This window comes from Oryzias latipes, chromosome 2, assembly GCF_053564925.1.
Source record: "Oryzias latipes strain Hd-rR chromosome 2, Olatipes_Hd-rR_3.1".
Lineage (NCBI taxonomy): Eukaryota > Metazoa > Chordata > Actinopteri > Beloniformes > Adrianichthyidae > Oryzias > Oryzias latipes.
In genome coordinates, this window is record NC_136238.1 from 28,726,027 (window position 1) to 28,749,527 (window position 23,501).

The window sequence follows — 23,501 nt, forward strand, 5'->3', positions numbered from 1 at the left end:
CAACGCTGGAAATGTCCACAATCCAAGGGCATACTTAAATGTGGAGAAAACATCCATCTATGCACTTTAACGTTTGGAGTTGGGTCATCTAGACCCACTAGACAGTGCTCTGAACCTTTTTTCTTCAATGATTTGTGATCTTCACTGGTGTCCATGGATTACATGAAATCTTTCCACCTTTATCCACCTTTGTCATGGTAGGGAGAATACATCAATGTAAGGGGGGGTCATCTAAGATAGCACAAGGGTTACATGTGGAGAATACATTCATCTATGCCCACACAAAATCATCCACTGCTTTACTGCATTTCACTATTAGACTGAACTAATGCAAACTTTCTGCATTGAAAGGACAAATACGCTGAGTTGTGTGTCTATAGCAGGGGTGTCCAAACTACGGCCCGTGGGTCTGTTTTTATTGGCCCGCAGCAAATTTTGACAATATAATTGAATATGGCCCGCATATGGTGCTTGAGCTAAACTCTGTTGCACTTCTCAGTTTCAACACTAGATGGAGTTGGTCACAGAAAGGTGTTTCTGTCCTAAACAAAATTAAGCAAAGAAAAAAATTTACCACGAGTCACCAGAAATGCCAGCACTGAAGAAACGCAAGATAGCAAGTGAGGGTAGAAGATTCCAAACACGGTGGGAAAATGAATATTTCTTTAAGGAAATCAACGGAAAATGTGTCTGCTTGATTTGCACTGACGATGTTGCCGTGATGAAAGAGTAAAATGTCCGTCTGCACTATGAGACCAAGCATCAGAGCAGCTTAGATGTTGGCTAATATTGCTTGTTGGTCTGCCCAAAAAAATAACAAAGCATTAAAATATAATATTTTAATGAATGTGACACTTCTAGTATTTTGGTATAGTTCTACGGTACAGTATTGAACAATTAAAGACCCATCGCAAATTTGCCATTTTAGGAAGTCCTTGAAAAAGTTTATGCACACTAAACACACTTATGTTTTACAGTAATAAGCTGGTGGTCATTGATCTTCTGTTTCCCAGCCTATCTCTTTGAGGGGAGTCAGATGCTCAGTGGTGGTGGTCCCTCAGGCCAGGACACTAGACTAAGTCTTTGATCCGGTGCACCTAACTTTAATTTTAGGTGCACCATCTTACCCCATAAATTAGACTAAGTGTGAACACCTTATAGTGAAATGTGCATGTAAGTTCCGGGTCAGTGGGTGCACTTCCTGCCTGCCGCTTCCTGCCCCCAGCTGTTACTGTGGCCACACCAGGACGCCAGAAACCTTTGACAAAACCCTATTTGGAAACCTCAACGTTCCTGAGACTTGGAGACTTGTGAACGTCTACCCTTTCCTAGATACCTGCAACAGTGTCTGACTGGTACTTAAGTGGAAGTTAATTTGTGTTTTAAAAAAAAAAATAAAAAAAATCTGCTTTTGTTGTCACAGTGTGTATATGCATGTGATTGGGGTGTTTTTTTAATGTTTTTGTTTTTTTAAGAAACCAGCTCTGTCTGCAGGCAGGCTTGAGGCCCATTGTGGTTTTATCCTGTGTTTTATTTGTTCTGTCTTTTACATTTGGAACCACGTCTCCATTTGGTTAAGTCCCTATTTTTATTAGTGTGTGCCTGGATTGCTCGCGTTGCCACATTCGCAAACACATAGCTATACGTCTGCTCAGAGACATGGTTAAGTTGCGTGGAGCAGCCGGTCGGTCCTGTTTGCGCTCCGAAGCCTTCTCTGGAACAAAACACCATAATAAACTTTAATAAACTTTCTTAGTATAGCACATTTCAAAATTAAAATCAGAAAGTGCTTTACGGTAATACAAGGTAATACACAGTAAAACATAGAATATAAAAGGATAAAGAAAAGGCGATTCAAAAAAGAAGTTTTTCAGCTGCGTTTTAAAAAAGACACTGAGACAAAAAAACAAACAAAATAGAAAAGTAGTAGTCCGCTCCTGCACTCAATTAGTCAAGTGGACCGGTGGAGCGCGTTCTTACAAAATAAAGGCTGATGTTATTCCCACATATTTACCTGCAGACAAGATCCAGATTGCAGAATTTCCAGCATGGATTTTATGTCCATCCAAAGCTAATGTTGTTAGCCCGTGTTAGCATACTGCTAACCCTGGCTTCTTTCCGGCTCCGTTCAGTAGAAACACTGACCACACGGATTAAAATTAAAATGATGAGAGAACAGGCGCTTCATAATATCCGTAACATTATTAAAATCACGTTTAGAAGATCGTCTCATATATTACCGAGCTGACATGTCGATGTATAAAGCCGCTCGGCGAATGTTTGTTATATTCTGAAAACATTTTTCTGGGCCCATGTACACGGTTTGATTCTAATCCGACCATTGATCCCATCAAGATATTTTGCACATGTAATCGCGGCTTATGGTGTCGACACGCAAAGTGGCGGCGGCGTGGCATCACGGTGGTGTCTCTCCATCGGGATGTCAGTCAACCATCAAGATGGACGATGGCTTCGTCCATCGGCACAACCCTAGAGTGTGTGGCAGCAAAAGCTCTTTTGTGTACTTAGAGCCGTTCTAAGGATTCATTCATTCATTATTCTTATTCCGTTTTATCACTTTTGGGGTCAAGGGGCTGTTGGGGCCGATCCCAGTCAGCGGGGCTTCCAAAGGAGGCTGTGGTCCCAAACTCCAGACTGCAAGTGGAAATGCTGCTACGTAGACCTGAGAAGCTGTGTACAATCAACAGGGGCCTCATTTATAAAACTTTGCGTAGGATTTGCGTCAGAAGTGGCGTACGGATGACACATAGGACGTGCGTACGCACAGAAATATTCGGATTTATAAAACCGTGCGCACGCACATCCTACGCATCTTTCCCTTAATAAATCACAACCGATTCTAAATGCTTTTGCGGCTTCATGACAAGCCCATAGTTGCCCATAAATAGTCCGTGAAACGCCCACAAATGAATATTCATTGATTGCGAAACCATGGCACACACCGAGAGGAAATAAATTAAACGTAACTTCACTCAATGTGAAGTAGAATTTATCGTTGGCGAGGTGGAAAAGAGGAGAAAATGCACTTGAGTGGCAAACGGTGGCAGACGCCGTAAATGCTGTAGCCTCACAACCTCACCGGTCGTGAGGCTACAGCGCTCCATCGGGGGGGGGGGGGGGGGGGGGGAGAGCGCCAGATGCATGCACCGGGTGACACGCGTGGTTCCTCTGAGTGCTCCTCTGTAACGCCGGGCCCAAAAGCCCGCAGAGGTCCAACAGGACGGCTCGAGGAAGTCGGAACCGGCTCATAAGCCACTCGTCCTCGTTTGCCAGCAAGTCTTCTTGCTGTCTAAAGATGCGTTCACTCCGAATTCTTCCATTTGCCACATCTTCCAAGAGCTCAAGATCAGCCATTGTGCGTCATTACGCATTATGATGGGGCATTTTATTTCCATCCATTTAATTACATCTGACAAGCTACAGATGTCGGTAATAATCCACGTGGAAATGGGAAATTGTTCAGCGTAAATGTAATTTCTTGTTGCTTTCTGAATGGTTGAGACATACGCCATACATTGTTTTATCAAAAATAAAACAAACTAAAGGCATATGCATGAATACCATAATTCCATAGCTTATGAAGAAATGTTTTAATATGAAAACAACTTTCCCCAGTGGACAATTAATACATCTGTCCGTCCGTCCGCACGCCCGCACCTATATCTGCTCCGCCAGACGGACACACTGACGAGAATATCAGTTTTGTACATTAGTTCGTTCTGTTAACTATATTATTTATGAGGATGAATTGCACAACATGCCAATACTGCAGAACATATTTCACTTTTCGTTCTGCAAATATGTGTTCTGTTGTAATTTTCGTTTGATTGTTTTGTTTGTTTCACTGCTGATCGATCAAACAGGTGTTCATGTAGGCTGTTAATTGTAAGACTTGCTTTGTGAAGTCTTCATGTTATTTCTGAGAGGCAGGATTGTCATTTTCACTTTCACGCGTTTCTTCCATCTGCCGACTGTGTCGCCGTTTCTCATTTCACCCGTTTTTGTGCGTACGCCTGGGTCAGAGCTTGCTACGCCTTCTTTTGTGCGTACACAACCTTTATAAATGAGGCCCCAGGGGAGCACAAATGTCACAAAACCATCCCCCTGCCGCTAACACAAAGCTGCTCCTGGTGTGTCTGTGTCTCTTAGCAGCCGGACACACGGTGACAGCACTGACATCATCGCCCCGCCTCCCCTCTGAAAATGCGAAGTGGAATTGAATTATGAGACACTTTTCGCAGGATGGATGTGACAACACAAATGCAATCCCCTCTTTGCACTTTTATTTTAATTATTGCACAGAATAAGCAGTTTTAAAGTACAAAATGAAAAAGCATTGATTTTAATTTTGAGTCATTTGATGCAGCAATATATTGAAAATGTAAAAGCATTTCTGTTAATCGATTTTAATTGTCAAATTAGACATTTCTAAATGGGTTTTGCTGCGAATTTACCAGAGACCTTTCTGAAAATGTCAAATAATGTCAAATAATGGTTTATTTATCATTTTAATTAAGTGACAGAATAAGCAGTGTTGAAGTAGAAAATGAAAAAGCATTTTGGTGGATTGCTTTTTCATTTTAATTTTGAGTCAAAAAATGCAGCTTCATTTTGAAAATGAACAAGGATTTCTGCTTTTGACTTTTTTTAATTATGCTTCACAATTGTTTCCATAGCAATGAAAGTCTGGAATCTCTTTATATTTATAACTTCAAATATAAAAAATTAAAATTAAATTGAACTGCATCATTTTCTTGAATATATTTTGATATTATATTAATCATTAATTGCTATTAAGAAAATAAAAATGGACTTAATATTAACTTTAATTCTTGTCGTTCTTTTGAGACCCCCCTTTCTTGGATTGGAGAGTAATGATAAAGTTCTGACACTAAGAACTCTCGTCATTCTGGTCACAAACATTTTATTGTTTTGCTTTTTATTCAGGAATAAAATTAGTGATCACATAAAATTACATGATTTAATCTGGAAGATTTTTATACCATTGGAAATGTTTATTTAATCCATTTCCAGTGACATAAAGATCAGGGCAATTATGGAATTACATATTTGTCATAAACTGAAAGGGCGTAAAGACAACTAAGCGGGCGGATTTAGAACTGAGTGAGTGAACCTTAAAACCGCGCAGGCGCCATCCTAACTGAACAGTGATCTTGCGCGGTCATTTCCTATTTGCGTGTTCATGTGGATTTACGCTCAGTGTTAAGGGGGCGTTTTTGTCACTTGTGGGGCAGGAACCTTTCTGGTTGATCTGATTGGCTGAAATTTGCATGTCTTATTGAGGCTTAGCGAGGCAGAAGGGCGGGACTTTCATTTTTCAGTGCAGGGGGGTTAACAGGCGGTTCTTGAGTTGCAGCTCTCTGCCTTTTATCATATTTTCTATATTCAGTACTTTCACAACCATAAGGTGAAAGTCTCACATTTTCTCCAAAATGTACAGAGCGGCCCTAATGTGTTATTGCGTTACTTTGGTAAAGATCTAGGAAATAACAGCATGATGACGGTACGGAGAGAGGAGAGGATGTGAAAGAAGACCCCCCCCACCAAATAGTACAAAGGAGCAGATATTTGAATAATGCAGAACAACTTCGTTTTGGAAACCCTGGAAGTGTAAATAGACACGATTATGAGGCACAGTTTAAACTGAAAGCTATCAGCTACGCGGATGAACACGGGAATAGACCAGCTGCAGTTCGGTTTAACTAGATCTTCACAGACTTCCTGCTTCAATAACTCTTCTGATCGACGTTCAAATATGTCAGCAAGTATCTCAATCCTTTTGTATCAACACAGAGAGTGAACCACAAATGCATTTTTAATGAAAAAAATATCGTTTTTATTGCCTTTTAATCAGAATTGTTTGTTTCAAACTGTGAATGCAAACGGAGCAGCGGGCCGGCTGTCAAGGGACCGTCAACAAAGTGCAACCTCTGTGAAACACCATTCTGTAAAAATCAGTAAACTTTTAAAAAGCACATAAATGTCTATATTCATATGAACTGGTAATGAAGACTCATCAGCATAGTCATGCTATATTATTATCATTATACTATTTTTTTATAAGGTCAACCTCTATTTTATTGCTTATAGGAAATTTATGATATGAATCATATGAAGATATGAAAATATGAATCATAACATAAATGCTCAATAGCTCTGAAGATACTAAAGCTTCTGTCACCAAACATCCTGTACTGACTTATCATGACCTTATTGTCCTACTGCAATAAAGATTATGTCATAATTCATGTTGTTTATTGTTAAGAATTGTTCATATTTAAATGTTGATCAGATTGGGTCAAAAATGCTCAATGGCTTTGAAGATGCTGTAGTTACTGACACTTAACTTTTATTGAACTTTTATTTTTACTGAACTATTCAGGATTTTTGACCAAATCTGATCCATTTGTAATTATGAAAAATTCCTATAAATAAACAAAGTGAACTATTGACATTCTTTATTTTAGTATGACAATAAGGTCATGTCAAGTGACTGATAACTTTAGTCATGATTCATATCCATTAAAATATGAAAAAGTATATGAAACAAGATAAAATAAAGATGGACTTTCCTACAAAATATGTATTGTAACAAGAATATGCTTTATAATAATTTTATGTATTTTTTGTGAGATTATTGATTTTTTTACAGTGGTGTTTCACAGTTCACAGAGGTTGCACTTTGATGACGGTCCCTTGGCAGCCGGCTGCTGCATGTCTGCATTCACAGCTTAAAGCGAACAATTCTGATTAAAAGGCAAACAAATTATCTTTTTTCTTCAGAAATGTATTTGTGGTTCACTCTCTGTGAATACAAAAGGATTGAGATACTTGCTGACACATTTGAACGTCGATCAGAAGAGTTATTGAAGCAGGAAGTCCGAATCTGTGGAGATCTTTCTAACTTAACAAACCTCAGCTGCCAGAGAATTTAAAATAATGAATCCATGGTTCACAAGGAAAAGGAAAGGCCTGTTGGAAGATCGACTCGAGGCTGAGCGCTGCAACTTCTAGCAGGTGACCGTGAAAAGCTGCCCCCCCCCCTACTGGGACGCAGCCACACTTTGGGACTGCAGGACTTAAACCTGGCCTGAGGTGTCTGCTTTCACTGTTCTGTCTCTCAGAGACGGACTCTGATGAGGAAAGGGAAGCTGGCGTGTTTGATAGAAATGCAGCCCAGCTGTTTCAGATGCAGAAGATGAGGACTTTGATGGATTATAAATGCTGATTGATGACTGAAAAAATAAATCACAACCAACTCAGTTTTGCGCTCGCTGCCTTTTTCACCGGTATGTGTGTTAACGTTAAATACAGAAAAAACACTCAAAACTGAAACGGCGCCGTTTAATCCAGTGCTGTTGTAAGGAGAGGAGGGGGTTATGAGAAATAACATGGCTTTAATTGTGTACTTGTGTCTGGCAGGTCAGTGTGTGGTGTGGCTCTTTGACTATCACAGATAGAAATGTCGGCTCTTTGTGTCAAAGTTGTTCGAAAGTGCAGCGGGTTTTTTTGTGCTGTAAGTTTTTGGTTAGAATTGCGCCAGCACGGTTTTAAGGTTCACTCACTCAGTTTCTAAATACGCCCGCTTAATTGTCTTTACGCCCTTTCAATTTTTGGCAGATATGTAATTCCATAGGCAACCAAATGAATTCAAATGTTTAGTCACGTACCAACTATGTGTAGCTGAAGCTGTGGTTTCCAGCTGCTATCCAGCAGTCTGCGCTGACGACAGAGCTCCTCCTCGTTCTGGACGATGGTTCCTTCAGCAGCAGAAAGTTGTTCTCTGACAGAACCTTCCTGAGGTTCTGAAGACATGGTTCCTGCTCCGATCTTCAGCTCCAACTCCCACAAACACCGCCGTCCTCTTCACTGCAGCTCCGATCGATCATCTGCTAGTCTCACAATCCCAGAAAAAAGGTCCAAAAAGAAACTTTTCTCCTGTTTGGAGATTTTCCTGAAAGTTCCTGTGATCCTGCAGGAGTCAGTTCTGCTCAGCCTGCAGACCAAACAGAAAAGACTCTGGAAGCTTCCACATGTGAAACTTCAAGACAAAGAATCCAAACAACAACATCTGATTGGTTGACTTTTGGAGGGAAAGCTGCAACAGTCTTCTGTGATTGGTTCAGCCGTCCCTGCCCCCACTAGTCCACGGCACAGGGGTCAACATTCCAGGGGGGGTTGGTAATCTCCTCCTTCTATTGTTTCTCTTTCAAAATAAAGGCTTGTTGTAGCAGAAACCTGAATGGAACATCAGAATGGACTCAAACTGCTGCTGGTTTCAAAGCCTCGTTCTCAACTTCCAGCTGAACTCTTCATGAGTTTGAGCGTCTGTGACAAACTCTACAGTTGAACAAGAGCAGTGAAAATCTCCATGGATGTCAACTGGGAGAGAATCAACATGAGATTTCCAAGAGTTTCTGCAGGAACTCATCACAAAGTCAGGAGCTGCAAGGCCTGATGGGAGATCTGGGATCCTATTGTGACATGAAGGAAACTCCTTCAAACAGGAAAGATTTCATCTGACACGATCACTTTGATGTTAAAATGAAAAGCATTAAAAGGAAAGAATTATAGTATTTACCTGTGAAATGTTATGCCCTCCTCCTTTGTGGACTTATTTCTCAAAAAAACAAAAGACCCGCACAATGAAGCGGCATTTTGCAAAAAATGTGTTCAGCAGAGACTTGACCTCACCAAGATGTCGGTGCTCTCCTCCCATGAGGAATCACGTGATGTCTCCTCTAGCTATATAACTCATTGACTGTTACTGCCTGGACCTCTGTCTGGGTCCTAGTGCCCTAAAGGTTACAGCTCCTGGTTCCACAAGAAAAAAGTTCATTCTAGAGGCCACTCTGACGTCATCATCATCAAAGACAGCGTTACCAAGCAACCATACCAAGACCATAGCAGCTATAGAGGGAAACACAAAAAACCATCAACGGCGGTTAAAGCAGTCAGACGTTTGTTCTGCAGCTCAGCAAAAATCTCTGCTTTAGGTTTTGGGGAGAAAAACAAAGGAAAACACACGGAGAAGGATTCTGCAAAGGAAATCCCAAGTTCTATTGGTAAGTCAGCGTCCTGGAAACATGCTTTGTTGGTTCTGAAGTGGCATGAATGCAGACTTAGATTGGTTTGTTTCCTTGGATTCTTCAGATTGATTCAAGCTGTAAATGTTGTCAGCATAAAGCAAGTTTGGACTAAACTAAAGCAGAAAGTGGCTTTGAAGATGGTCAGGAGAAATGAGGGCTTTTTTCGGGAATTCTTGGAAGAGGAGGACTTCTCCAAACAACCAGAATCTAGGAGGAGGTTTTTTCAGCATTGAGATCAGGATTTAGCATGAGCTTCAATCCCATTTTTGTTCAATCCAAATGTTTACCGTCATATTCAGGAGTTCAACTCTGAAAGCCACCATGACATCATAGACATTAAAGACCCTGTTACCTAGCAACCAAACACAACAAACTGTAGACTATTCAAACTGGACATTTTGGGGCAACAATTCTTTTCTGACTCAAGTTTTTATGAAAAATCCAAATGATGGAAACAGATTGTGTAAAGGAAATGAGGATCTATTGGTGAGTCACAGTCCTGGAAACATGAGTTGTGCTCTGATGAAGACGCCTGATCCAAATGTGGATTTTTGAAATGTTCTTCATGAGATTCAAACTGATTGAAGCTTTGAATTAAAGGTGTCAACACATTTCTGCATTGGATTCATTCTGTTTCAGTGTCTAAGGTTGGTTTTGTGGCAGAAACCAAGTTTTTGTTGAACAGTAGCGTTTGAAAAAGCAGAAAGTGACTTTGAAGATGGTCAGGAGAACTTCTTTGAAGAGGAGGACTTCTCCAAACAACCACAACCTTAGAGGAAGTTTTCTGAGCATTCATAGAATGCTTTTCCAATGACTCATCATTTTCCACAAGAAGCTAATGAGTTTTTCCAAATGCATGCTGGATATTCTTAGTTCTAGCTTGGAAAGCACTTTGTGGGATTTCTCTGGAAAACCTGCTTTATCAATCATTTTGGTCTCTTTTTCTTCTTCTAAGTTCCAGCTTGGTGAGTGTGCAGGTCGCCATGGCAACCACTGTCCAGGTCAAAGGGAGGACCACGGCCATCCAGTCTCTAGGCTTTTGGATTGATTTGGATTTGATAAACATTTGTTTCCCACATTTTAATAGTAGAATTCAACACGGGACATATAGTGGATTGTAAGAATAGGAACAAAAACAGCAACAACAAAATAATCCTCCTCCCCTTAAAACATGCATTTGACTCTGAACAAGTCTAAACCAAATCCAAGCAAAGACCAGCGCTGGGGCTCCTGCTAGTTTCTTCTAGAAGAGCCTGCCTCTTCAAAACATAGAATGTTCAACAACTAGAGCTAAAAATGTCTGTTGGTAGATTTCTGGATGTTGGCCGTATCCCAGCGAGCAAGGCCAAGTCAGCCCCATATGGTTTCAAAGTGGACAGAAAATGTTTTTAGGAGTTTCTAGAATGTTCAACAACTAGAGCTAAATGAAACTAGTGCATGAAATGACAAAGAACTTCCTGTTTGAAAGGAATCTCATGATGGCTTCCACCTGTCTCTTTGCTTTTCCTTTCTTTTTTGGGTTTCTCCTCTTTGGGAGGTTACACAAAACTGCACTTTAACCCAGAAGGAAACAACAACCGCTCCACAATCCCTGAATCCCCTACAGCCTTTATCCAAACATTTACATTGACCATTATCACACATTTGATTGCATTTTCTCAGAAAAACAAGCACAACTTCCCGTTTGTTTGTGTGTGAAATGATTCCAAAAAGCCATGTGTCATCCTGGAGGGACTGGTTTCTCACCAATGCAGACCAGCAAGTTTCTCTGCTTTCTGACTATTTGGTGGCTGGTAGGCCTTTTGGGATTTTTGTCAGGGAAAGAAGTGAACCTGGGCTCCAAATATTGGAAGACACTGATCTAAAAGTACTAGGACATCTGGAGAAAGCTCTAGTTCTTCTCTAACTCAGTCCAAAGCACTGAAGATAGATGGAGTTGGATTTGGGAGAGGACTGAGCTCATTCAGATGAAGAAAGAACAAGTCAAGAGATGAAGAAGATTTCAGGAAGTTTCCCATTCAACAAGTTCAAGTTTCCAGAGAGCTAGTTTAGCATCCGTGTTCTGGACCAAACCACTGTCCCTCTGAAGGTCCAGACACAGAGAGGCCCAGAGTGACCCCCATTTCTCCTTTTTGCTCTCTCCAGGGGCTGACTCCGCCCCTTAGGACGTCCCCCTGTGTGGATCAGTGGTCAGTGGGTTGGAACCTGCTGCAAATGCAGGCTCTGGTTCTAACTGCTGGATCAGAAGTGGAATGGGAGCTGTAGTGGTGTGTCTGCAGCTGGATGTGGAACACATGAGGGAGGGGTCAAAGGTCAATCTTTCTTCCAAACAAATGTTGTCAGTCTATTCTCCAACAATGCTCCAACATCTTCAAAGGTTTTTGGTCCCAAATCCAGAGTGGAGCTGGTAGGACGTGATCATTTCAGCCTCAGATTTGGGATCTGTCATCTCTCTGCCACCGTGACACCGAGTGATGAGTTCATGCTCCAAAGCGGCCCGATCGCTGGCTTTAGGGACTATTCCAAAAGCTTTCAATGATGGCGGCCGGGGAATGAACATTAGGAACAGATGACGGCTTGAAATGTCTGCTGTTGGTTTCTGATCCAGACAGAAATTCAATCAAATGTCTATGAATCCATGATTTCCTTAGAATCTTTGACTCTAGATTCAGATCCATCTGGTTCAAAGGATGAAACTGCAGCTAAAAGTCTTTCAAAAGTCCAAATCCTCAAAGATGAAACAGAAAGTTCCTAGAAAGTCAAATGAAAAACAATCAGATTGTCTTAGATAAACCCGTTTGGAAGTTAAAGCATAGAAAGAAAGAAAGTTCCAAAAGCTAAAAGCCTTAAATAAAGAAAAGTCCAAAGAAAAACAGAAATCCCACATTTGGATCAGTAAAGACATGAATTCTCCAGAAACATCCAGAAACAGCTCTGAGCAGCAGCCATGAAGGGACTGAGAACAGACGGACATCAAAGCAGAATCCAAGCAGCACCTTCATCCTGATGAAGCTCCGCCCTCTGACCTTCAGCAGTCATCTCCAGGCTCCGCCCCCAGTCTGTGACGGCTGGATGATGCTGTCCTCCACCTGCAGCTGGACCTGGATGTTCTCTCAGACCATGTGGCCTCATGGATCAGAAGGTTGAGGGTTCAAGTCCCTTCATGGTTGAAGTCAGACAGAAAGTGAAGAAGAGGGAACATTCAGAGCAGTTTCTGTGCTGTTTGCTTCCTCATGAGTCACGTCTAGATCAGGTCTGGATCCCAGTCAGAAAGGGATCAGGAAATCTGCAGATCAAACCTTCATTTACTGAAATGGAAAACATCAACTGACTTTCTACAGATTCTACTTCCATTCATCAAACTCCAACAGGAAGATTTACAATCAATCAAATCTGTTGATTTCCTGACAAACGTTGTTTTCTCTTCCTGTTTGAATGTTTGATTGTTTTCAAACATGAAGAGAGTTTTTTTTCCTGATTTTAGCTTAAATTTCTGTTGAAATGTAAAGGTTCATTCAGAAATACCCAGTGGCCTCATGTTGGAGGAGGGGCTTCATGAGATGCTGCTGGGGGCGGAGCTTGAACACACACCGCTTCCTGGAACCCAAACTCAGGCTAAGTGGAGGAAAAGTTGGGATTTCTGGTGTTTGTAAAGATCTGGAATGGTTTCCTCCCACAAAAAGGCCTTTTTCTAGTTTCCTGCAGATGAATTCTTTTCCTGCTGGGAGTTCTCATCTGGGTTTGCAGATTCTTAGTTGGAGGAAAACTTGGAGCAAATTCTTCCCAGAAAAAGGATTTTCTCTGGAGTGAATTGACATGAACAGAGTGAGTTTGGACTGAAAGCAGCAACAGGGAGGAGATGTTAGAGCTTCATCAGAAAACAGCTTTCTGGAGGAGTTGGAAGACGTCAACAGTCACAGTGATGGTGAGGAGGAGGAGCTAAGAATTCCAAAGTCAGAGCTAAAGATGGAGGAGCAGCAGGAGGAGGTTCTTCACTGAAGGAGAGCACAAGTCCAGCTTGTCAGTGCTTTGCTGATTGGCTAGTTGGATGTGTTCTTTGATGAGCTTTTCAATCTGACGTCTGCTTGGAGGACTGTTTTCATCCTTTTGGATGATTCCACTATTTGAACCAGACCTGGAACTAGAAGAGACTAAATGAGAACAGAAAGACAAGAAAGGATCCAAACCAAACTCTTCTTCTGTCTGACTTCAACCATGAAGGAACTTGAACCCTCAACCTTCTGATCCATGAGGCCACATGGTCTGTGAGAACATCCAGGTCCAGCTGCAGGTGGAGGACAGCATCATCCAGCTGAAGAAGAGGAGGAGCTTCTGCTGCCTCCCTCAAAGAGGAAGGTGGAGGAGGTGAGAGGCTGCACTGGAGCTTTGGACCAACCAGAGAACAGAAGCACGGAGCTGAAGCAAACATCCCAGAACGTTTGCTTTGGGAGTCCCACCTTCAGTTTGATCCGCTTCAAGACAAAGTCCCACATGAAAGAGATCAAAGTGAGCTAACCAAGCGCTTTATCCAAGAGAAGCAGCTCCAAAGCACAAAGACTCCGTCTGGTTGCAGGAACTCTGGGAAAGAAGGAGCAGGAGGAACTCCTGCAGGAATCTCTGCAGGAAACATCAGCTTGGAAAGAAGAGCTGACTCAGCTGAAACATCAGCTAACATGTCAGCAGTCTGTGGCTGAGACCAAGTCAACACTCCTGCAGCGCTCAGCTGCAGCAAAAAGACACCCAGCAAACGTGGAGAGAGAGAGAAAGAGAGAGAAAGAGAAAGAGAGAGAGAGCTGGAAGCTGCTGTCAGTGCAGAGAAAAGCAGGACAGCTGAAGCTCCCAGACTCTCAGCCCAACAGCTGAAGGAGTCCCCTGGACTCCAAGCTGATCTGCTCCCAATCCAAGAACATGTCCAGAAGGACAAAGACTCCTCCCTCCCTCCCTCCCTCCCACCTCCTGACTGACTGACACCACAGAGGGAGGCAACAGTCCCATGGAGACCAGCTCTGATGGAGAACCACAAGAACCTGGAAGGAGAACGGCAGCAAGAACAGTCCTCCCTTTTGGGGGAGATCTCCTCACTCACAGAGACCCTCAAGAAGAAGGAGGAGGATGAGAAAATGATGCTTTCAAAGACCTTGATGGACACATTCAATCAGATCAAAGAGGAGATTGAAAACCTGCAGAAACCAAAACCCAAGAAGAAATCTGGGATGCAGAGATTCCTTCAGTTTTTCCAAAGATCTGAAAGACGCGACTTAGCGTGATATGACTGCCACTGCCAGCGCCAAAAAAGTTTTTGCATGCGTTGTGTGTCATCTCACATCTTTCCTATATTTGATTTTGCTGAGTTAAGTTTCAGTTTAGTATTCAGTTTTCAGATTAGTTTGTAAATATATCCAGGAACAAGGGGAGATCTTTTAGCAGTAACAATGTCCCCAGCATTAGAAAAAACCCTCTCACTCGGGACAGAGGTTGCAGAATTGGAGAGATACCTCTCTGCCAATTTTGCAATATGCTTATAGCTGGTCTTATTGGTTCTTCCCAATTCAAGAGGGTTAGCATCAAGAGGGATGCATCCTGTTGCTCTGTATTTGGTAACCTTTACCTACATCTCCTCCAAAATAGTAGACTTATATTCCACCGGCATCTGAAAGACTTTGCCAAACAGTTCAGTCATTAATAATTACAGACAATCTGGTGATGCCGTTTTAAGTGCATTAGCAGATTAGATGTTTTACAGCGGCATACGCAATCTTCGCAAAACAATATCGGCACACGGTGTTCGACTTATCCAACTGTTTTTTCCTTTCATGGATGCTCACAATAAATCAAAAGTGTTCCCACACAAGAGAGCATAAGGAGATGGGTGGGTCCTCAAGTTCTGGTCTCGTGTCTGCATTAGCCATAGTGCTATAGTTAACATGCTAACTGTCACCTAATGGCGTCTCGGCGAAAACTCGCAGTTAACATTAGTTCCGTCTCGGCGCAAAGTTAAAACATGGGGGGGAACAAAAACAAAAAAAACAAATAAAATTTAAAAACCAAAAATGGTACAAAGGTGAACCGAACTGAAAGTGCCATACCGAAACGGTTTGGTACAACGATGTGTACCGTTACACCCCTATTACTTGCCCTTAATATACTGCAGTCACTAATTTGTGTTTAAATGTTTATTACATGTTCACTGATCACATTAAAAGTGTTAAAATTAAAGATGTATAAAAAAAACATTTCAACCATAATGAAGACATTCAAGAATTAGCTCTAATGACTCAAAACAACTCATTTCTATTTGCAGGTACATCTAAAACAATACATTTTGTGAAAAAGTTGTACATATTTTGTCAGCAGTTAAACTCTTTGTCTAATATTATTACACAAAGATTCAAATTTATTGATCCATTACGTTTGTTTTCCTTTTGATGTAGAGAAGATGAAAACCTAAAAATAATTCATAGAAAGTAAGAATATCATATTATAACAAATAATTTGTAGAAAACTTCATTTCGACACTTTAAATAGTCACTTGTGCCTCCCTCTAATGAAGATACTTCATCAATATGATATGGAGGCAATCAGATTTTTCCCTCCTGTAAAATAAAGTCTTTGACTGTGGTGCAGAGGTTGAGGTGTCCACCTCTTATCAGAAAAGTTTATAATTTAGAGTTTACACTAACTCCTTTATTACATTGTAAAGAGATAGTCTTGTGAGTTCTCATGTGTGTTTTGAGATGATGTTTTCGACTAAATTTTTTTTTACATTCTTCACAAGAAAAAGGCCTTTCTGCTGTATGAGTTCTCATGTGTGTTTTGAGATTAAATCTATGACTAAAACTTTTTTTACATTCTTTACAAGAAAAAGGCCTTTCTCCTGTATGAGTTCTCATGTGTATTTTGAGATCAGATTTTTGATTAAAACTCTTACTACATTCTTTACAAGAAAAAGGCTTTTCTCCTGTGTGAGTTTTCATGTGTGTTTTGAGAGTAGATACATGACTAAAACTTTTTTTACATTCTATACAAGAAAAAGGCTTTTCTCCTGTGTGAGTTCTCATGTGAGTTTTGAGATTAAATCTATCTCTAAAACTTTTTTTACATTCTTTACAAGAAAAAGGCTTTTCTCCTGTGTGAGTTCTCATGTGTCTTTTGAGATGAGATCTGTGACTAAAACTTTTCTTACAGTCTTTACAAGAAAATCTCTTATTTTCTGCATGGATTCTTGTGTGAATTCTGAACAGAGATTTGTAACAAAAGCTTTTGCCACATTCTTTACAGATATAACATCTTTCATCAGATCCAGTTTCCATGTAGTCAGACAGGTTAGTAATTATTCTTGAGTTTTTACAAGACCTGATAGAGGAAAGTCTCTCTTTTTTTGGAGATTGTTTGTATTTCTTACCAAGATTTGTCTTCTTCCGTTTTTTTCTAACATCAGAGTCACACTGACCTGCTGACATGTGAGAGCTGTCCACACTTTGGACATGTCTTCTGTCTCTTCTCTTCCTCTGATCTCTGTTCTGTGGGTCTGTCTTTTCATCTGTAGTTGATGTTGATTCTGTCTCTTCATCTGTAGTTGATGTTGATTCTTCATGTTGGTTTCCTTCTTCATCCTGACTATCAGTTACATTAAAGCTCTGCTGATTGTTTAGATCTGCTTCACTGTTCTCATCTTCCTCATAAGTAGGAATCTCCATCAAGGTATCAGTCTCCTGCTTCAGATCAAGCTGATCTTCATCCTGACTGATGAAGAGATCATCTGGTTCCTCTTTCATCTGTGGAGGTTCTTGTTCCTCCTGTTCCTCTTTGGTTTGTGGACATTCCGGTTCTTCCTGTTCCACTCTGAAGTTCCTCTGCTGGATGCAGAGATCTTCCTCTTCAGTCATCAAACACTGGGGGAGGGCTGCAGAAACACAAGTAGAGGCCCTATTATATGTTATGGTGACTTCATGCATTGTTAAGTACCAATACCATTTTACATAGAATCATTCAAAATATGCACAATAAAAAACTTTTAATGTTTTATAATAAGTTTCTTGTTTTCTTTAGCACAACAGTATAAAACTGTCCTCTACAGGGCTCTAGACTAACCTTTTTCACCAGGGGCACTGTGACCCCCAACTGAAAATTTTAGGGGCACAACCAGAAGATTTAGGGGTGCATACCGTAAATCAACATGCTAACCAAATCTACTAATTTCCACTGTATTACTAATAACTAATTTAATAATAGATGCAGAAATTACAATGTGCTGTTTCAAATTCAGTGTCACACTTTATTCTGCACTTTTGAAAATGCAACAACAGGTAAACTGACAGCACCATCGCTGTCATGACAGTATTAATAGTAAAGAAAACGGATGGAAATTTATCTTGGTGACACCAAATAGGTGCAGCCAAGATGCACAATCAACGTCTTTGAGAACACCCAGGTGGACTCAACGCTGTGCCGATCCCCTGGTGTGCGACATATACCGTAAATTCCGGACTACAAAGCGCACCCGATTACAAGCCGCACCCACCCATATTCACGTGTTTGACTGCTTTTATACATACACAAGCCGCGTCAGAGTACAAGCCGCGCATGTGTTAGCCGATATTGTCATCCTGACAGATCACGCCCAGCATCCCAGAGTGAGTGCAATTTATTAGCACATTGTGGGTGGTGCCAGTTTTGCCTCTGGGTCACGTATTTGAGTGTACCGACATCTGTCAAACAGCCTATATTCTGTTCACAAGTCCCTCAGTTATGGTGTTTTTATTTCATTTTTTTTTTACTTATTGACAATCTAGGTATCTAACATAAAATTACAAACAGTAACCATATAATCAACATTACATCCCTCAGTTATGATGAGGAAATTTACATCCGCGATTCCACATTTCCCATGAGTCTTAGGGGCTAAAGGCGGGGCCAACGCCCGGCTCGCCATTCTGTTGTACGTGTTTAAGAATTAGCAAGTAGCAGCAGTGCATGGAGGGGTGAACGGGAAAAGCTCTCCTTCCGCTTGTGTCGCAGCAGCGTTATGGGAGTAACAGGACTGGTTAGAAAACACAATGGTAAAATAAAGCAGCGGCGACTGAAAAGCGCGCGCCTCAGCGCGATACGCGCGCTTCAGTGCGGCGCGTGCGTCAGAATTCAGAAGCCTCTGCACTCCGCGGACGCCTCTGCGCTCCGCTCCCGCCCCGCGCGCTCCTTGTCTCCCCTTCCTATCTACTCCGACACCTCTGGCCAGGGCAGCTTCAAGGAGGAGCACTTCGTCCCCCTTGCGCCGGTGGATGGAGCAAATCGTTTCTGTGCAAAGCAATCGGACTTAATACTGTACGTTTTGTGTATGAGGGGCGGGTGCGTTGTTACGGGTGGGAGCCATCAGACTGCCATCGGCCCCGCAGCTCAATCAGCAGGAGAAGATGTCTCCAGCTCACACGGAGGCTGTGAGTTTTTCAAAGCAAAATTCCGCTTTTACGGTTTCCTTAGAAACCGTAAATGGAGTGTAAATTCACTCCATGCGCTGTTCTCTCCGTCACGCAGCAAACCGGCTTTTCCAAACCCGTTGGTGACGGTGGACTTTTTTACGCTGCTTTTAACGATTGCTTTTAACTTGAAAGCTTCATCATAATGTAGCGGCGATCACGTGCACGTTGGGTCTAATGGCCCCAAAGGATTCTGGGATGCGGCCGGGCATGCGTGTTTCGTTTTGTTGAACCATGACTGAAGTGTCTAAGACCTGAAGTCAAGTCCATGCTGTTTGGCTGCTAAGAGGTGTGTTGAATAAAAATGCCTCGTGCTTGGTGTTAGATAGAGAATTCAAACTATTCACTGAGTTCGAAAGTACGTACATGGCGGCCGCCAATTAAATCCATAAATTAGCCGCGTCACTGAATAAGCCGCAAGGCTGTAAGCGCAGGAAAAAAGTAGCGGCTTGTAGTCCAGAAATTACGGTATATATTTTTTTGCTCCAACATCACCTGTCAATCATCAAAAAAATATCACGAGAAAGGGAGCGAACACAGCTGGAAATTTAGTGCTGAACTGACTGAAAGCTGCCCTGATGACTACAAAACAATGCATTATGGTACATGTGTCCTGGTGGGTTTTGTAGTTGAGTGATCAGTTAAAATAATTTAAAACACCAACTGATTAAAAAAGCCTACATATATTACAAAACATTCAAATAAATATAAAATATATAGCCCCGTTAGCTGTCACGCATGTAGGTGTGGGACGTTTATTCTGGTCAGCTGACCTGACTCCTGCGGGAGCGGTGAGCTGCGGTGACAGCTGTGCATGAAAACCGTTTGGTCGGGGTTGATACGCCGCCTCGCGCCTAACCGTAACCATAACCGTAACCCTCCTCCGGGTCTGTACGGCCCAGAGAAAAGTTCAGCACTGACTGCATGTATTTAGAAAATTAAGAAGCGAATAGATACATTCTAAAAAGGAAAGTAAGAAACTCCATAATGTCGTCCGAGGAGGGGGCTGTCAGGCTTCCTGCCTTAAATGTTCTCCTGCTTTCAAGCCCGGTGTGGGTACCGGATCGACTCGAGCTGCCAGATCGTCTTGGGGTCCTTCGAGCAAAGATGACGTTACACTATTTTATTGGCTGTAAGTTGGCACTATGACATATACGATAGTGATTGGTCAGTTACAGTTAGGGTGGTCTAGATGGTCTAGATGGTGCCCAGAAAACGGCGTTGGTTTTGTGGATAACTGGAGCGCGTTTTGGGGGAAGCCCGGTCTCATGCGGAGAGACGGCGTCCATCCCACCCGGGACGGTGCCGCTCTTCTTTCTAGAAACATTTCTGCTAGCCTTAGTCTGTTAACCTGACAATCCAGAGACGAGACCCGGGCGCAGAGCAGCAGTGTAAAACGCTCCTCTGAGCCTCCCTTAGGGTTAGTGCCGGTGCAAAACCCATGCAGGGAAAGTCAAGCAGGTTCGAGCTTTAGCTTATGTGCTGAAAGACAAATGAAAGGAGCGCGTCATAGAAACCTTAAAGTGACAGACGGCAGTTCTCATAAGCAGAATTATGATGTCATTAAATGCGGTTTATTAAACATTCGATCCATTTCCTCCAAGTCCCTCTTAGTCAATGAGTTAATCACTGATAACAACCTTAGTCTTCTAGCCTTAACAGAAACTTGGCTCCAACAGGATGACTATGTTAGATTGAATGAAGCAACCCCCCCCACTTATGCTAACTAACAGAAATCCAGGATTTCTGGGAAAGGAGGTGGTTTGGCAGTAATATCACAGTCTAGCTTACTTCTCAGCCCTAAAGTTAAAAATGCTTATAATTCATTTGAAAACATCATATTGTCTATAAGTCACCCAAACAGGAAAACTCGAAAACCTGTTTTACTCATAATTATTTATCGCCCCCCCGGCCCATATTCAGAATTTTTAACTGAGTTTTCCAACTTTTTATCGACTATTGTCTTAGATTCTGATCAAATTATAATATTAGGGGATTTTAATATTCATTTTGATGACCCCAGTGACTGCCTAGGAAAGGCTTTTGCAGCTTTATTAGATGATGTTGGTTTCACCCAAAGTGTGAATGAACCCACTCACTGTCATAAGCACACCCTGGACCTTGTTCTAACCCATGGTATAGAGATCAGCCAGCTGAGTGTCCTTCCTCTTAACCCCATCATTTCTGATCACTTTCTGATTACCTTCCAGTTTACACTGGAACATCCTTCTGCCCCAGTGAATAAGAAACAGCTTAGAAGAACCTTAACTGACCGTTCTGTGTCTGAGTTTAAACACACAGTTCAGCCAGTACTTAGTGATATTCTGAGAAAATACTCTGAGACCAGCTCCCTTAGCATCAGTCCTAGTATAAATGACCACTTTGTTAATGATGCCTTACAAGCCCTCAGGAGTACACTCGATGTTGTTGCCCCCTTGAAACCTAAGTTCGTCAGACAAAACCGAGTAGCACCGTGGTTTAACGCTGAAACTCGTTCTCTTAAACAAGAAACCCGTAAGTTGGAAAGAGAATGGCGCCGCTCCGGTTCAGAGCAGTCTCTGGATACCTGGAAACATAGCCTATTAAATTATAAAAAAGCTCTGCGTAGAGCTAGAAGCCAGTACTATTCAACCTTAATATCAGAGAATGGAAACAATCCAAGATTTCTTTTTAGCACTATTGCTAAATTAACTCGCAGTCAGAGCTCAGTAGAACCACATGTTCCTGTTTCTCTCAGCTCTGATGATTTTCTTACATTTTTCGATAGTAAAATCTCAAATATTAGACATAAGTTAAATCAAGTTATTCCTACTATCAGCCCAGAACAGGCTGAAGTGGTAGAAATGGAGGCATCCATAGAAACCTCTGTAACATTAGATTGCTTCACTGCTGTGGATCAAGCAGAAATAACATCAATTATTACGTCCTCCAAATCCTCAACTTGTCTGTTAGACCCAATTCCCACTAGACTTTTTAAAGAAACTTTTCCCCTAATTAATGATCCCATATTAACAATGATAAATACCTCTCTGGAAACGGGTTACGTGCCACAGTCTTTTAAATATGCAGTTGTTAAACCTCTTCTGAAAAAGCCCAGTTTGGATCCTAGCATCTTGGCCAACTATAGACCGATATCAAACCTGCCCTTTATTTCTAAAATCCTAGAAAGAGTTGTAGTTAAGCAGCTTTACTGCCACCTACAGGACAACAGCCACTTTGAAGACTTTCAGTCGGGGTTTAGACCCCACCACAGCACGGAAACTGCACTAGTTAGAGTCTCTAATGACTTGTTATTGGCCTCAGAAAAGGGACTACTTTAGGGTTGTGTCGATGGACGATATCATCGTCCATCGTGATGGGTGACTGACATCCCGATGGAGAGACCACCATCGTGATGCCACGCCCCCGCCACGTTGCGCGTCGACACCATAAGCCGCGGTTACATGTACAAAATATCCTGATGGGATCAATGGTCGGATTAGAATCCAACCGTGTACATGGGCCCAGAAAAATGTTTTCAGAATATAAAAACGTTCACTAAGGTCACAATTTCGGTCGGAATAAATCATTCACACACGCGCAGAATTTGCACATGCGCAGTTTGAAAACCGGAAGAGGATACAACTTCCGCCGAGCGGCTTTTTTTCCAAACTTTATTGAAGGTAACAATTCAATACAAAACGATAACAGCGCCGAGCGGCTATATACATTGACATGTCAGCTCGGTAAAATACGAGACGATCTTCTAAACGTGCTTTTAATAATGTTACGGTTATTATGAAACACCTGTTCGCTCATCATTTGAATTTTAATCCGTGTGGTCAGTGCTTTTTCTGAACGTAGCCAGGATTAGCAGTATGCTAACACACGGGCTAACAACATTAGCTTTGGAGCTGCGGGACGGATCGCAGTCTTAAATCTCCCACACATACCGCTCATGTACCCCCCCCCCCTTCCCATCAAACATAAAGCTGTAAATCCGCCCTCCGCCGGTCCACTTCGCTAGTTAAGTGCGGGAGCGGACTACTTCTTTTCTATTTTGCTTGTTACTTTTTCTGTTAAAGTCACTTCCCTCAGTTTATACTGGATCATCGCGGATTAACCATTAGTTGGGAAATAAAATGAAAAAAGCAAAATAACGAATAGCAGTTATATAAGAACGAAAAATGTAAAAATACCCCCCCCCCCCCCCCCCCCGACGATGTCATCGTCCATCCCGATGGTTGACAGCAAACATCGTCAACGGCCAAATTAGGGGACATCGCCCAACCCTAGACTACTTTCTATACTGGTCCTGTTGGACCTCAGTGCAGCCTTTGACACTATAGACCACGGTATTTTACTCCGTAGACTAGAGCAGGACATAGGGATCAGAGGATCTGCTCTCCAGTGGTTTAAATCCTATCTGTCCGATAGGTATCAGTTCGTTAATGTAAATGGCCATTCCTCTCAGTGCACTTGAGTCAACTATGGAGTCCCACAGGGCTCAGTCTTGGGACCGATCCTGTTTACGCTTTATATGTTACCCCTAGGAAACATAATCAGGAAACACAGCATTAATTTTCATTGTTATGCCGACGATACGCAGTTGTATTTATCCATGAAGCCTGACCAGAATGACCAGATAGAGAAACTGAACGCCTGCATCAGTGACATCAAGACCTGGATGACAATTAATTACCTCCTCTTGAACCCAGAAAAAACTGAGGTCATTATACTTGGTCCTAAAAACCTCAGAGATACTCTGTCTGCTCAGATAGTCTCCCTGGATGGCATAAGTATAGCCCCCAATTCCACAGTTAGAAACCTTGGGGTTTTATTTGACCAGGATTTATCATTTAAGGCTCACATATCTCAGGCGTGTAGAACTGCCTTTTTTCACCTGCGGAATATTGCT

At 42.0% G+C, this 23,501-nt stretch overlaps 1 protein-coding gene across 1 annotated transcript in view; it reads right to left on the bottom strand.

The window, feature by feature from the left end:
• Nucleotides 1–8,252: 8,252 nt before the first annotated feature.
• LOC144987983 (uncharacterized) overlaps nucleotides 8,253–23,501 on the bottom strand; it is a 37,264-nt gene continuing 22,015 nt past the window's right edge. Inside the window, exons 3-4 of the transcript XR_013651676.1 lie at nucleotides 8,624–17,034; nucleotides 8,253–8,516 (exon numbers count right to left, since the gene is read on the bottom strand). The gene's annotated coding sequence lies outside the window, so the exon portion shown is untranslated. The remainder of the gene's footprint in view (nucleotides 8,517–8,623; nucleotides 17,035–23,501) is intronic.